This window comes from Zonotrichia albicollis, chromosome 10, assembly GCF_047830755.1.
Source record: "Zonotrichia albicollis isolate bZonAlb1 chromosome 10, bZonAlb1.hap1, whole genome shotgun sequence".
NCBI classification, from domain to species: domain Eukaryota; kingdom Metazoa; phylum Chordata; class Aves; order Passeriformes; family Passerellidae; genus Zonotrichia; species Zonotrichia albicollis.
In genome coordinates, this window is record NC_133828.1 from 3,576,964 (window position 1) to 3,592,400 (window position 15,437).

The 15,437-nt window shown below is 40.2% G+C and overlaps 1 long non-coding RNA gene across 2 annotated transcripts; it reads right to left on the minus strand.

Moving 5' to 3' along the window:
* Window positions 1-1,690: 1,690 nt before the first annotated feature.
* On the minus strand, window positions 1,691-9,860 carry LOC141730410 (uncharacterized). 2 transcript variants are annotated; one of them, XR_012581874.1, is made up of 4 exons: window positions 3,659-9,860; window positions 3,248-3,407; window positions 2,480-2,588; window positions 1,691-1,880 (listed from the first exon to the last, which is right to left on the minus strand). It is a non-coding gene; the product is annotated as an uncharacterized LOC141730410 (long non-coding RNA). The 2 variants fall into 2 exon arrangements; XR_012581873.1 differs by having other exon boundaries at window positions 3,248-9,860.
* Between the last annotated feature and the right edge of the window lie 5,577 nt (window positions 9,861-15,437).

The following is a 15,437-nucleotide window of genomic DNA, read 5'->3' on the forward strand; positions in this document are numbered from 1 at the left end:
CTGGGTGAGTTTGGAGCCCAGCCCTCCTGAGTGTCACACACAGAGTGGAAATAACCAGCACATTTCTCAAAAACACACACATCTCACCACATTTAGCTCCCAGATCCAGTTCCTTCTACCTTGGCTATTTCAATAAATACTCATGGCACTCAATAAAATGAAAACATCAGCGAACAAAACAGATCCATATGAATTTTCCCCCAGGGATTGGAAAGGGAGAGGAAGCACATCTGGTACAGGAGAGTCGTGTTTCTAACTGTGCTCTCTGATAGGTGAGTACAGTGATAATCTCATTTATCTGCAGTGTACCTGAATGCTTCTTGGATCAAAACCTGGGAAAAGCAAAGGAAAAGACTGAAAAGGGAGAAAGCCCACTCAAAAAAAGATGGCAACTTCCAGATGTGATCACCATGGCAGGGAGGTGCTGGATTCCCTGGGAATTACCACAAGACAAACACGGTGAGAATTACTTTGGAGAGGATGTGAGGAAAAGCACACCATGAGAAAGAGGAGCAGATGCATCTTTCAAGCTCAGTATTCCTCATGCCTCTAACTTCACATGCCCTTTTGCTAATTTTTCTACACTGATAATCTATAGAACCTAATTACACAAAGTCTAAAAAAGCTCCTTCCACGAAAGGCATAATGCTGATATCTGAGTCACGAGCACAGTTAATGTAATCTAACACATATTGCAGGAACCTACTGCACACAGATATTACCAATTAGCACATGATTTTAACAATCAACATTCATGCAATTAATAGAACACTTCATATTCCTTCTAATTTTGAGCTCTGCATGAGCATATGTTATCATGACGGAATGTGGGATCATTTATTTATACTGGAAGCAAGGCACCACATAGAAATCAGAGAGGCTGAAAGTTAGCCTGAAAGTGAAATAGGCTCAGCTTTGCGTTGAGGAAAGAATATTATTAATCTGACTTCAAAAAGTTGAACTTTTACCTTACCTTCTTGTTGATCCTTGCTGTTGATGAATTTCTGGAGAGGAAAATGCATACCTTGATTACAGCTGGGGAAAACAGCAATGTGTTCATTAACAAGCACTCCTCTCTGAAATTAAAAACTATAACATAATCATCACTCAAAAAAATATTAAAATAGTAAAAGTAGAAAAGTAAATAAATATGTCTTGCTTAGATATTTTTATATATATTCAAAGATAGCAACAGACACCTTGTTTTCCACAACTGTATATTATTTTTCTTTACTGTCAATAGGAAAGACTCACTATACTTATGGGACAGATGAGGCATACAGAGATTAAACCTAGCTCCCCACAGCATTTAACCACTCACTTACTCTGAATTCCATAGGATTTAGGCATTTGATACCTTTAGGATCCACTCCTATTTTTATGGCAGCAGAAGAAGCAGGGAACCAAATACTTGATTCCCAGAGACGTTTCCAATCTACCTTACCTCCCCTTCCTCCTTGGTGCTGACATCAGTAAGAAGCAATGACACTACTTTAATTTGGTTTACCAAACATTTTATGTGTATTTATCAACAGGAGAAAAGCAGCCTTTCTGTGGGTAAAACTGTATTTCTAAAAAATGTCATGTCTCCCATTACTGTCTCCCCCCCATTGAGGGAACCTTCACAGAAACATCACTTTTTGGGCTGGTGCTATTTCAAACAGGAACAGATTAGAGCAATCTACAGGTTGATAAAGAAAAGAGGGATTTCACCTATGAATACTCCTCTCATGTTTATCTCAAGGGCTCTCCAACCCAGTATTGGTAAAAAAGGTGCTGAACCCTCTTTGAAAATCAGTGTCTGGCTCTGCAATATCCACACTTGGAAATAAGGGTGTAGTTCAGTCCAGATTTCCATGATGACCAGGACAGATGTACAGCTATAGATAAATGAGAGGGGGGGAAAAAAGGAAGTTCTCAAACTCATTTTGTCTGAGGTAACTTCAGTGAAGGTAATAGAGCAACATGAGTGTCACTGACAGGGAGCTAAACTAAGCATAATGGCTTTTACACTGAGTAAATACATTAACAGTGTCCTTCCTGCCAAAAAGAAATAAAAATATAGTTTTTTCCACCAATATCTTCAGTAAACTTCCATTTTTCTTAGCCATTATTTTTATTGAAGGCTTTACTGCACAAAGAATCCAGGAGGGAACAGGAAATCACATAATGGTGCAGGTTGGGGAATTCTCTAAAAATACGTAACCATGGCACCCTTGTCATTACCAATCAAGTGTTCTTGATAAAAAGTAAAGTAATTAGCCTTTGAGAGGAGCATAAAGCTAATTAAAAATGACAACTTAGTCATCTCAACAAACAACAGCAAGGAACCAGCCCAGAGTTCTAACTACAGCACAACATGACAACCTGACCTGCCACAACCACTTGCCTTCAACCCCTTAAGAGAAACCACAGTTTGTGAGAGTGAAACTTTGGTAACCTCTTCCCTCATTGTAAAATTCAGATTCATCTCACCTACCATCCAATATTTCTGTTTGTTCTCAGAGTTTCTTCATTTTTTCCTAAGAAAGTTTTGCCCAACTATCAGAAATTTTTCCAAGTGAAATGATGGAAATTTGTGTAGTCTCCTAAAAGGAGATGACAAAATGTGAAGCATGAACATATGCATTGTCAAAAAAATTCACAAGCTGCAGATGAGTTGAGTCTCATAACAAAGTTGCTTGCTCAGAATTTATAAATAATAACCAGAGACAAAAAGAAACCACTGATCTCTCACTTACAGAGCAACTGGAGTTCTGTCTTCTCACAGGTGGTAATGACAAGGTTTTAATTCAGTTCTGTGGAGCAAGAATGAATATTTCTTCATTTCTTGCCCTACAAAAATCCTTGAGAGGACACATTATCAGAAAATTATTACAATTACCACAATTTTTTCCTAGCAGGTGTGTTTACTCACTTTGCAAGTGCTGAAGGAAACAAGTGCTGTATTTTCATGGAATCACAGAATGACTTGGGTTGCAAGGAACCATTATATATATATATATATATATATATATATATATATATATTTATGTAGTGCCTGTGGCACTACATTCCTTAATGCTGAGAGCTCATTCTCTCTAAGAATTAGGGTTTTGGAAACACAAAATCCTTAAAGTTAGAAGTAACTTCTGAGTTCATCAAGTCCAACCATTACCATAACTGTGCTGAAGTGCCCTAGCCTAAAGTGCGTGCATACAACAAAGTTTCCACAAAGTTTTGGCACAACCCCCAAGCTCATACTCACAAAATTAGATTTAAAAAGGATAAACCAGTACTGTGATGGGCCAAGCCCAAACACTGGCTCCTCAACAGGTCCTGCTGAGTGATGCTGATACTTCATCATGCTGACAGACTTTCCTCAAGCACTCAGGAAATAAAGATTTGGTCCTGAAAACAAGGATTGACTGGAACAGGAAAAGAGGTAGAAAAGATTATGGCTAGGTTTTGAGTATCCCACACTAATCTTTCACTACAGTTTCAGTTCCTGCTTGCTGGGAAGGTCAGAGCAGTGACTTGGAGAAGGCCTGAGGCTGCTGAGATGCAGCACATCGGAAGCACCCCATGAAACAGTGATTGCAAGGCAATGCAAGCAGTGAAAACTTAAGCTCCTTTGACTTACAGTATATATGAATATATGAGAGGGTAAAATACTTACAGATGTGTATCTAGACCAAATAAAAGGGCCGTGTAGAGACAGGGAAATATGTATCTTGTGCCGCGCTGCTTGCAGTCCTAGGAAAGCTTGAAGCAGAAATAAAATGTTTGCTTATGCTCTGAATAAACTTCGGATGAAAAGAAATTCTGAGCAGCCGTGAACCAGATAAAGACCTTGATCCTGCTCGGTAAGACACCGCTCAGGAAGGCCAGGAAGGCTTAGGAAGGAGAGTCTCCCTAAGACTGCTCCAGAGCCGGTGGAGAGAGGGATCATCCATCCCCAAATGGAGCAAGGAGGGACTGCTCCATTCCAACCCATGGATGCAGACCAACACATACAGGCTGAACATCTTAGGCTGGGATCCCAAATCTACAGATCTGCACCTCTCCAGAATTATTCACACTCCAAATATAACAACGTTGGACAATCTCCCTGAGCCCTGCTTTACAAGCTTTTCATTGAAAACATTTTCAGGGTGAAATTTTTCCTCCAGCTGAAATCTCTGTCATGAATTCGGTGGAATTTTGGGTTATTGCAGTTTGCTTTTTCAATTCTTTAAAGTGTTTTCTCAGAGATTTTTGTAAAGGCCTGTGTCTAAAAAAGTTTTAAAGGCCCTAAAGGAAATGCAGTTTCTTTTCATACGCCTACAGGACAAGCAGGTGTTCTGGTCTCAGACTCTTAGATGTTATAGGACATAAGGGAAGATAAGAGAAGTGCTGCTTTTCTCTTCCTTTTCTGCTTTCCCCAAGCAAAAATTAAAGTTTTACAGGGATGAGGTAGTAATCTGCAACACCTGCAAGGAGCAAGAATCTACTTGATCTTTTGACATGCCATTTCCTTGTGTAGGGATGGTGGAGATGAAAATGAGGTATTTTTCTTGTTAGGAATGGAGAAAAGAGTGAAATCTCCACTCACACCTCTCCTTAGACCTACCGGCTCTAAATTTAATTCTGTTTCACCTGGAGAAAGAAATGGAAAAAATACTCTGTAAGGAACAGGACTGTGTTGGCAGCAGAGTGGATTCGGTGATTAATAGTTCTTTTTCCAGCTCTGATTTCTTTGATACTATTTATTAAAATGGAAGAAAAGTGATGGACCACTCCAAACAAATTGTTACCTCAAACCAACAGCAAACAGCAGAATTGGCCCTTTAAGAGTTGTGTGGAGAGAGGGAGAGGAGTAATAACCTACCTTTCCTGGTCCAGGTCTATGTTTATCTCCCATATTTATTTAAAAGCAAATCAAAATACTTTTAAACAAGTCGGCTGGTTCCAAATTTAGGAACAATTGAACAAAGAGGAATCTGCTAATTCCAGATGGAGTGCATATAGTCCCTTGGCACTTATTACTTACCAAATGTTTCAGAAAGCAAACACATGACCTAAAAGATTTCGTGAGTGTGGGGTCCTCAAAAAGCTTTTAACAAGTCATGTATTTCCAACCGTATTTACTTTACCCACACACAAAACCCCTACTTCGTTTTGCTTTCCATTCTTTTTTTTTTTCTTTTTTTTTTTTTTTAGGCAGACAATGCTGCCTTTAGAGACTATTTATGGATGATTCAGTTATCCCATCAGGGCACGAGCTCTAAAGGTGTCTCCTTTGAAAGACTTCAGCTGTGGAGCATCTGCTGCCTGCCAGGGCCACCTTCCCCGGCGGGTGCAGGTGTTTTGCTAAAGTGGGATCCTCCTGCCCAACCCTGCAGGAAATGGGCACCCACAGCTGGTTTCTTATCTCAGAGAGATGCCAAATTTTTCTCTGTTGTGGGTTTTTTGGTTTTTTTTTTTTTTTTTAAACCTGCTCCTTTGCACACCAAAGTTGTCCTACAACATCCTGCCAGGCAGTGCCAAGCCACTGTCGTGATGCACCTCCAGGAAAATTAATTGAGTTTTTTTTTTTTTTTGGTATGCATTTCATATTCGTTGCTGAGGTGTTTTAAATTAATTTAATGGGAAAATTAGTCTAACGAATGCAACTTGGAATTTTTTTAGGGAGTATTATATTCCCTTATTATAATTATTTCCTCCCCAAATTAAATACTTCAGGGGAAGAATAAAGTAGAAATTTTTGATTTTTTGAGGCAGTTTGATGAAAGTCAGTGATTTTTCACCAGCTCACCTACCCCAGTGGAGCAGAGGTGGCAGCGACATTGGCATCTGTCTGTCCCAAGCCTCTGGAGCCACCAGCACGGGCAGGTCCTTGTAGGCAAAAATCCCACCTGGGTGGCTGCTTCAGGAGATCTTCACTAAACCCCTTCAGTCTGAGAGGGCAAAAGGTTTCGATTCTGTTCTAGGTGCCAATTTTCATGACACAGACTACAAAAACTTCAATATGTATGCTGTTCATACATTTCTGCTGGAGGGATGAGCCTGGTCCTGCAAGAGGGGTAAAATCCAAGGCAGCAGAGAAGAATACTTAATAAACATTTAAGTCTCTACTGAGATTTCTGTTTTGTTTTGGTTGGTTTTTTTTTCTATTCTTGTTATTCTTGCTTTCAACATTCTAACATGTCTTTTCTTAGAAATTAAGCCCCTTCCATGATTCTCAAAGGGAAAAAATCTAAGGACAGTGAGTTGTGACTAAGAGACTGAAAAGAGAAATAACTTTCCATGACAGTATGAACAGGTAGATGTAATTAAGTCTTGAGTTTTTGATGAGTTATACCTCTTCTCTTTAGGCTGTTTAATATTTTTTTTCCTCTAGCTTTTATTTTAGTAACCTTCCTTCCAGTTATGCTGCAACCCTTTCCTTTGGACTTCCATGGCTGTCATTTTTTCATAGCCACAGACTCAGCCCAGAAAGAAACTGAGGGCAAACATTGTAATTCCAATTTGAGTAACTACAAGGTGAAATTTATCTGCTGACAAAGACTCTTTGTTCAGTAACTCTTCTCTCACTGTGTGCACTGTGATAGTCCCTAAAGTTTTCCTACTGCAAATCCTTAAGCTGCACCAGCAAACTCAGGCAAACACGTTATTTTACATTTTTAACTGAAATGCTTTTTGTTTTTATTTTAATGAATCCCCTAACTCCAAGTTTAATTAAACTCATGTTTTTTAATTAATTACCAACAAATGCAAATAAGGGAACTACACAAACATGTATCCATCGTTCCCTGATAGATACGTGGGTGTTTTTTTTTTAATCCTGAAGTGTCAGGATTTAAAAATCTCAAAGTCTTGAGGGTTACAACCCAAAAATTCTTTTCATTTGGGGCTTTATGAGAATATTTTAGTAATGTATGACAGGGAACTCGTCTGCTTAAGGGAGGAAAAAGCAAACTGCAAGTTCTTTAGCTCTTACCCTCATTATTCTTGCTAAACAACAGTGACACTCAGCAGATTTAGGCTTGTGCATATATTATTATAAGGAAGAAAAAAAGTAGAATACAAGGATTTCATAGAATTACAGTTACTTTCAACTTCCCTAAACACTGGCAAATGTGGATTCATGAAATGCTCTCTCTGGTTATTTAAGCGCAGCTAAACCAGAAATCCTAAATGAAACACATAAGAGTTCAGGCATCAAACTCAAATGCTCAAAGCCCAGGAACCCCAAATTTAAGACACGTAATATAAGCATGCTTAAATATTAGAAACTCTCTCTTGTGAGGACAATGCATATTTGAATTACGTTTTTAAACTCCATAAATATTATTCTCAGGAGGAAGTATTTCAACATCTCATGAAATATTACTCTGAAGAGTTGCTTAGAAATTTCTTTGCTTCTCTGATCACTTTTTTCAGTCTAAACCCTGCAAGAGCAGCCCGTCCCTAATACGTGGGATTATTCAAATCATTAAAGCAAGCAGGAATATTTGTTTCTGCTCCCTTCCATGGATGAATTTGGCTGTGTCCACATGTCTGGTTCAGCTCTATCTCACAGTCCCAGCGTGACCTGAGTCCACACACAGAGATCTCGAGTTTGCTTAAAGCCTGAGCTCAGTTCTTGAGCTCTGGCCCTCCTGGATCCCAGCCCAGAGTCCTGGCCCTCTACACCCTGGACACGAAGTAAAGCCAGCACTGGAGTGCTCAGCAAGCTCCCTGGACAATGTATTTTCCCATCAGTCAGCAGGTAAGGGCTGTTTTTCCTACTTGGCAAAGGGTTTTCTTATTTGCAGCAGCACTACACACCTTTGGGAAACATATTCTGCAAGTGTTTGTAAGCACTCGTGTTTCCACTTCTATTTAGAGTCATTTTTAGGTTATATTTTGAGTTTTATACATCTCTATATTTATATATTTTACACGTTATCATAAATTTTTGTATTTTTTATGCACATACACAACTCTCTATGAGCACATCCATAGAACCATTTCTACTTCTCCCCATTCAAAACAACAGGCAGATTTCTCCATCAATTACCATGGGCTGGAAAGAATATATTCAAGGACTGACACTAACACACCTTTACATCCATAAAGAGGTTTCCTGCTCCCTAAGATGCTAAATAGGAATGCAGAAGTTTGTGATGCTTCTTTTCCCACCAAAAAGGCAAATAAATAACTTAAAAGGGAAATTAACAGCTTTGAGACCTGACTGTATAGATAACTTTAGGGCTAGTAGGAGTTTTTCCAGCTCTCTGTCCCTCCATTTGCCCAGATGAAAAATGGGAATAAACTGCCCCTAATGATCTTATGCAAAAAATTTAATTATGTTTAGCTTATCTAATTGATGTATTTTGAGGAGCTTGGCTAAAAGATGTCATATTTGCAAAGCTATTTGTTGTGTTTAAAGATATTTGTGCTCCCATCCTTGGGAAAATTCCTCACGTTCCCTGTCCTGCTGCACTCAGCAATGATCCTATCTTGATTGTGTTCCAGCTACCCAGTGTCAAAAATAATCAGGAATAGGCAAGAAAAAGTGTTCTGTGGAAGGCTGTGAATCCAGTGGCTCCTCCTTCCCCTCCTTGTCCAGTCTAAACACATGCAACCCTTTGGAAATAACAAATAAATAATTAAACCAGCAGGGCAATGTCCACTCGTCTCCTGAGCTGCTCCTGTAACACGATAGTCCTTAGGCAGCCATGCAAGATTTATCATCAGGATTTCAAGGCTTGAGAAAGCCCTTAAAACATCCCACATGCCCCCACACAGCTCTTCCAAAAGGATGAGGAAATAAAGATATTCCCTCTTTTGCTTTTTCCCGGTTTCCTTCCAGCCCACAGGTTGGCGAGAGGCGCAGGGACCGTCGAAACCAGCTTTGGTAAAAAGGGGTTTTCCTTCCTTAAGAAATATTGCAAACAGAAGATTCCCATGTTTGAAAGGTCAGAGGAAAAAAATATAATGCACTCATGAAGAGACAACCTCATTAATCGTGTTGTTCTTGGCCCAGTCAATAGAAGAAACATAAATGCTGTCAACACTGCACTGCTAGATAAAGGATAAAAAGTGGGAATGAAATGTTTTACTGCAAGGACTGCTCTTATGGTTTGAGAACATTTCTGGAAATAACCTGAGCTGAGAAAATGTTCCCTAGGAGGAATACATTCTGTGGGAAACTGTGTGGAAGATAAAGTTTGGTCAGTGACCTTCTCACTATCCTCTAATCACACAGCACACACTGCTCCAAAGAGAAAAAAAGGGATACTGTGCAGCTAGAGACACTTTACCTTCCCCACATTACATGAACTGAAGTGGAAAACACAAGAGTATCATAAATCTCTATTTCATGCTTTCAGATACTGTAGTGAAATAATAATCTACTGTAACTCACCGGGATAAAAAAAAAATGTGACTTTTGGTTTAGGGCACTGCAATAACACCAACCGTGATACACCTTGGGTGAGCATAAAAACAAATGACTGGAAGTTGCTAAAAGGGGAACTTGACTTTTCATCTGTGCAACGTTGGAAACGGAGAAAGAGCCTCACATTTCTCATCCAAGAGCAGGAATAACAGAGAGGGGGAAGGCACGAGGTGAGACCTCTCCCGTGCAGGCGGCTCCAAGGGATGAGACAGAAAAGCTCAGTTTAAATACTCTCACATTAATGCAGCAGCAGCAGCATTCAGACACTGTATCTGTACAGACAGAGAGAGTAAATATTGGCTTATGTAGTTACTCCTGGGAAGATTAGGGAGACATCAAATATGGATGTGCCCAGCGCTCCATACGCAGGGAGGGTATTGGAAAACTCCCACCTTTAGACATTTGTAGGGAATATCGCTTTTCCCCTTCTTTTTTATATATATATATATTTTATTTGTCCTTTGAAAGCAGAATTACAGTAATTACTGTCTCTAAAAGGTGGTTATTTGAAGACTGGTGTTACACGCACAGAAATGTCAAAGCTTTTTTGGTTTCTGCAGCACGAATCTCGGGAATGCAGTGTGATCTTCCTGAAATGGCACTGCTGGGGTAATGCCACAGCACAGGAGTTGGGTAAATATTTTCCTTGTGCTCATCAGCTCCTGGCTGTTGACAAATACACTACCTAGAGCAGTAATGCAGGGTAATGATGTCATTACTGGGGGATAAACATTGCAGCTGCCGTGCGTGCCTATAGCTCTTGCAAAATAGAGCTGAGGGTGAATTAGTTTGTGTACTCCACATCTTTCAAATATTTCTCTAATCACCATAGAAATAATGAACTAATTCAGACACAGGCAAATCTGAAGTGCTCCAGTTCAAAATTACCCTTTTTTTGGGGAAGGATCCTTAAAGAGAGTGGAGTGGACAGAATGAAATATTTGTGTCACTGTCCCTTGCTGGTCTCCAATGGGACATGAAACAGAGAGGGTGCAATGACATATTCTGATTTTGCTTCCATCCATCTGGAACCAAGAACTACCAGAAGTCTGACAAGACAGCCTGATTTCCAGCCAGATTTCTAGAAATGTTAATAAGAGTTCCTTATTCAAAAAGCACCTTCAAAACTTCTTAACTAGCAGGAAGAGAACCTCAGATGTCTCATCAGCCACCACAATTACTCCTGGAAAAAGACCAAGAAGTGCCCTGCAGAATTCTCCTGCTACCAAACCTGTGAATGCCTGTACATAATCAAACCTGCATACATCCAATCATAGAGATACATCATCCATGCACAAGATAATGCAGGCAAATAGAGGTCAGGAATAAAACCTTTTGGAAAACCTTCAAGGGATGGACAGAAAGGAGCAGAATTTTGACAGATATTCTTTTGAGAACTTAATTCAAAATTATTTTCTGTATTTAAGTGTATTAATTTATATATTAAGGAGATCCCTCCCTTTGCTTAGAGCTTTCCAAGTGTAAACCAGGAATATCTCAGAAATCCACAGAGGATGGAGCACCTTTTCCAGTGCTTTGGTCAGGTATATATCAGCTGCAAAACGAGCTCAGGACCACACAGGGCCTGCAGAGGCTTTGGGGGGTGGTTTATTGCAATAGCAGAAAAGTCACCAGCAGAATTTGCTTGCTCCATTTTGTGCAGTGTAACTTAATGGCATTATCGACATCTTCTGTGATATACATCCTGTGATCACTGCAATTACTGCATGTCATCACCACTGTAAATTTACCCAGCCTGAAACCATTTTAAACTTAAACTGCATACTTAAGAACTACTATCCACCTCCTCTTTGTAAATTAGCTGTATGATTTATCTGTGGGAACCATTTCAAAAAGTATACATTCAGAAATACATATACCACATGATGTCTTTTCCATATGGCATCTCATAATTATTTTGCTGTGTGTGAACATGATGAAAACAGTTTCATAATTCTCTAAGGGTTAGGGTAAATTATTTCAATTAGACATATTTCAGAGCAAACATTACCTTAGGGTTTATTAATAATAGTACCTGAGAAGGAACAGCTGCCTTTTAAGCAGTGAGAGCTGTCAACTTCTCACTGCCCCCCTGTAGCACCCCTTTTGTGACTCTAAAAAAATGGTAGATTTTCTCATGCTTTACCTAAACAGAGAACTTGGCAGCTGAGACCTGGTTGTAATCCTCAGCAAGGGAGCTGGTGGGTGGATTTTTTTTCTCTATAAACTCTTGTATAAACCACACCAGTCTCCTGGTATTTATTTTGTGTAATGTTGGAAATCATACACAGATCCAACAGGCCATGTAAAGGAGTTTTGTAACTTCCTGAAACTCTTTCAGGCAAAATCTTTTCTCCAACAGCAGTCCCAGGCTGTCAGGATAATATCATAATTTTTTAAAGGCAAGGTTCCTCAACTATTTGTAACAGGATAGTTTTGAAAAGACAAAATGCAAATCTAAATTCGATCAGCTAATTATTAGGAATTTCTCTTGGAATTATTAAAAAGAAAATTAGCTCCATTGTTAGAGTATACGTACTGTTTTGCTAGCTTGCCCTGCAGTTTTCTGTGTTGTGTCCCTTATTTAGCTGTTTTTGTATATCAAAACTCTAAAATTTTGGAGCAGTTTGACTTTGAATGAGCAGTTGTGTGGGAATACCCTCTGCTCAGATCAGCCCACCTGCTTTGATGCTCTCCACAAACTCATCTCCCTCTTTGTAAGGAATACTTTAATTTAACTCAGAAATGCCTAAGGATCCGTGTAAACCCCCAAATCTGAAAGGGAAGTGTGCTGAGAGCCAGCCAAGGAACAGGCATGGCAAATCCCTGCCTCTCCTCACCCTCCACAGCGTGCAGAGTGAATTGACCCTGAATGCACACTCACCAAAGCTGGGTTGAAAAAAGGGACAGAGTTGCATCTGTGGGCTAATAAATAATGCAGGTACAATCTCACAGAGGGCTGGTGTGACTGAACACTTGTTACAACCTGTGGGCTGCAGGAAAAGTGTTGTGGAGCAGCAGCTCTCAGTCACAGAGTGGGAGGTGAGGCCATCAGCCCTCCCCAAAACCCTGCTTAGCCCAGCCTCATGCGTGGAAGAGGGATGAAAGCACCCAGCATGGGAAAGGCAGAAATTCAAACTGAACTACCTCAAATAAGAGTTAAACTTACTGAGTTTTAAAATTAGTGTGTTGAGAAATCAATTCTCACCTTGGCTGCCAGTCTTTGATCCGGCAATGCTTGTGTGCCTGTGGGGAGTGGGATGCTCATTTAGTTTATCAGTTCCACCACAAATATTTGCACACACACACACAAAAATAGCACAAAAAGTGAGAAAGAGCATGTACTTATATGCAGAACTGTAGGGGTTGCACACAGAATCACAGAATGGTTTGGGTTGGAGGGGACATTAAAAACCATCCTGTCCCACCCCCTCCATGGCAGGGACACCTTCCACTGTCCCAGCCTGCTCCAAGCCCCATCCAGCCTGGCCTTGGACACTCCCAAGGATGTGCAAACCCATGAAAGCCAATACCAGGTATCCAAAATTCTCAGTTATCACCCGGCCAAACATGATTCTTCCACAGCATCATTATCGTACTTTCATTCTTTTCATCTCAACCACAAAAGGAAAAAAGTATTTCCAAACAGAAAAGAAAAATTGATAGGTAAAGGGATTCAAGCTATAAAATATTTCCTTTTGATTCAGGTCCTAGTATTTTTGCCTGGCTCAAGTTCAGGAAGATCTATAACTTTGTTGAGTAATTTCCAAAGGCCTCTTGCCTGTGTCTGCTCAGGAACACCGTCAGCTTTGGAATTGCCACTTTAAATATGAGAAAAGCCATTTGCTCCTCTGCCATCTCTGATGCAGTGAAACCTGTGCATTTCTACAGAGGTTTTTGTCTGTCCCAGGCAGGTCCTACTCCACAAGGACCTTCAGCACTGGGTGCTCCATACTCCGAAGTTCTGGGGTAGACTCTCTGTGTCCCTCTCCAGTGTGTAGAAACCCATAAGAACCCATAAGAAGGAAGGGAGCCCTAAGCCTGAGACATCTTTAATAATTTAATTTTGAAGCTTTTGTCTAATGTTTGTACTTTGAAACTGGTTTTTAATTTGGGGAAGAATATATTCCCAATCATCAATATATTCCCAATCATGATTTCTTTCCCCATGTCATCCAAGGAGGGGACAGACCTCTGCCCTTTTCTTTCCTCTCTACTTAATTCCTTTATTTGTTCTCCTTCACTCACTCACTCCCTAGCCAGACAATCTGTGTTGCAGTTCACATGCTGTTATACTTTTCAAAATCTCACTCTTTTCTGGGTGAGATTTAAATTTTTTGGGTTCAATTCTTTTTGGGCAACCCTCCTGAAGTAACGAAGCTTTCACACTGGCCCTGTCTGCCAGACCTTTTCTCCCTTCACCACTTGCCAATTCATTGGCTTATTTCAATCCAATTTAATAGAGAGGTAGAAGCCCTGAAGATAATTAAATTCCTGTAACTTCTGCAAACATTGGCAGCTGGAGACAGGTAGGGGAATGAAAAGAGGGATTCTGCCACAGCAAAAACTGCAGTCATAGGTTTAGCTTGGATATTAGGAAAAATTTCTTCACCAAAAGGGTTGTCCAGGGCAGTGGTGGAGTCCCCATTCCCCCAAGGAATTTAACAGCCATGTGGATGTGGCACTTGGGGACATGGCCTTGTGGTGGCAAGGCCGGGGAATGGTTGGGCTCAATCATCTCAAATTGATTTTCCAACCTAATCATTTCTAGAAGGTTCTACAGGAACATTTCTGCTGGCCTGGGCTCAGCCAAGAGGTTAATGTGAGACACAGCACCTGGGGGAAACTGAGGCACTATGGCAAAGGATGGCCATGCTCAGATCCTTCATATCAAAAGATGAAGGATCCAAATACTGACTCTGCAGAGGCAATGAGACTTCAGGAATTCTGCATCTCAGGGTACAATGTTAACTTTGCTCCTCCTTCCCACAGGTGTTGATTCTCAAGTCCCAGTTTCACCTAGTTTCTGCAGAAGTGTATAAGAGCTGATGTAGTACCTGGTACCCAGGGAGGACAATCTAATTCCAGATTCAGCATCTGTGCATAAAGTGTTGTCCTCAGTCTGTAGTTTTTGAATCTGAAAGCTAATGACAGCAACACAGTGAGTATTTGTATTGTTATTTGTCTTTGCAACAACTTCTGGCTTGTGCTGCTCTCATACCTGTCCACAACATCATTGCATGAGTGACTTGGGTACAAACCTGTGCTCAACAGTTGCACAATGTCCTTTATTGGCAATGGCACTCAGCTGGGAGTCCATCACTCAGGAGACAAACTTCCATCTGTTAGCAAAAGGTTCTGGGACTGTGAAAAATTATCTTTTTTTTTTTTTCCTTCTCTGTCCTTTTTTTCTCTTCCACACTTTACCTTTTTCATTAGTTGGAGTTAAAAGTCCTTGAGCAGAAAGGCCTCTTTTTGCACCAGATGTTTGCATGAGCCTAACACATTGGGAGCATTTCTTAGCTCAGGTCCAGATGGGCTATTGCAAAGAAGATAATATCAAGACTAGCAAATACTGATGTTCTTATGTCTATATGACAACATCACCTTTGAAATGGGAACACTTGTCTGTATACGTTATGAGAAAACATTTTTACTTGCATATTTAGCTGTAACAGCCTCGCTGAAGTGCAAACATAAGATCTTAAAAGTACCTCCATCAAAATTAATGGACAGCCTGACAGAGATCAAACCTGTTTTCTGCAAAGAGATTAATAATCTCACGGCATCTAAGGTTTTGCCATGCCTGTCTTGTTTCTGTTTCTCTTTCCCTGAGAGAAAGGCTGGACCTCTCCTGAATGTTGCCTACCACCCATGAGCTTGGCTCAAGACCCATCTGTAAATTTCATTTGCCTTTTGAAGAGACGAAATTTTCCTTGACGAAGGTGATTATCAGGTATTAAAGGCTAATCTTATAATAAATTTGTGAATTAGTAAGCTTATTTCTTAACTAGTCGAACGCAAATCCCTC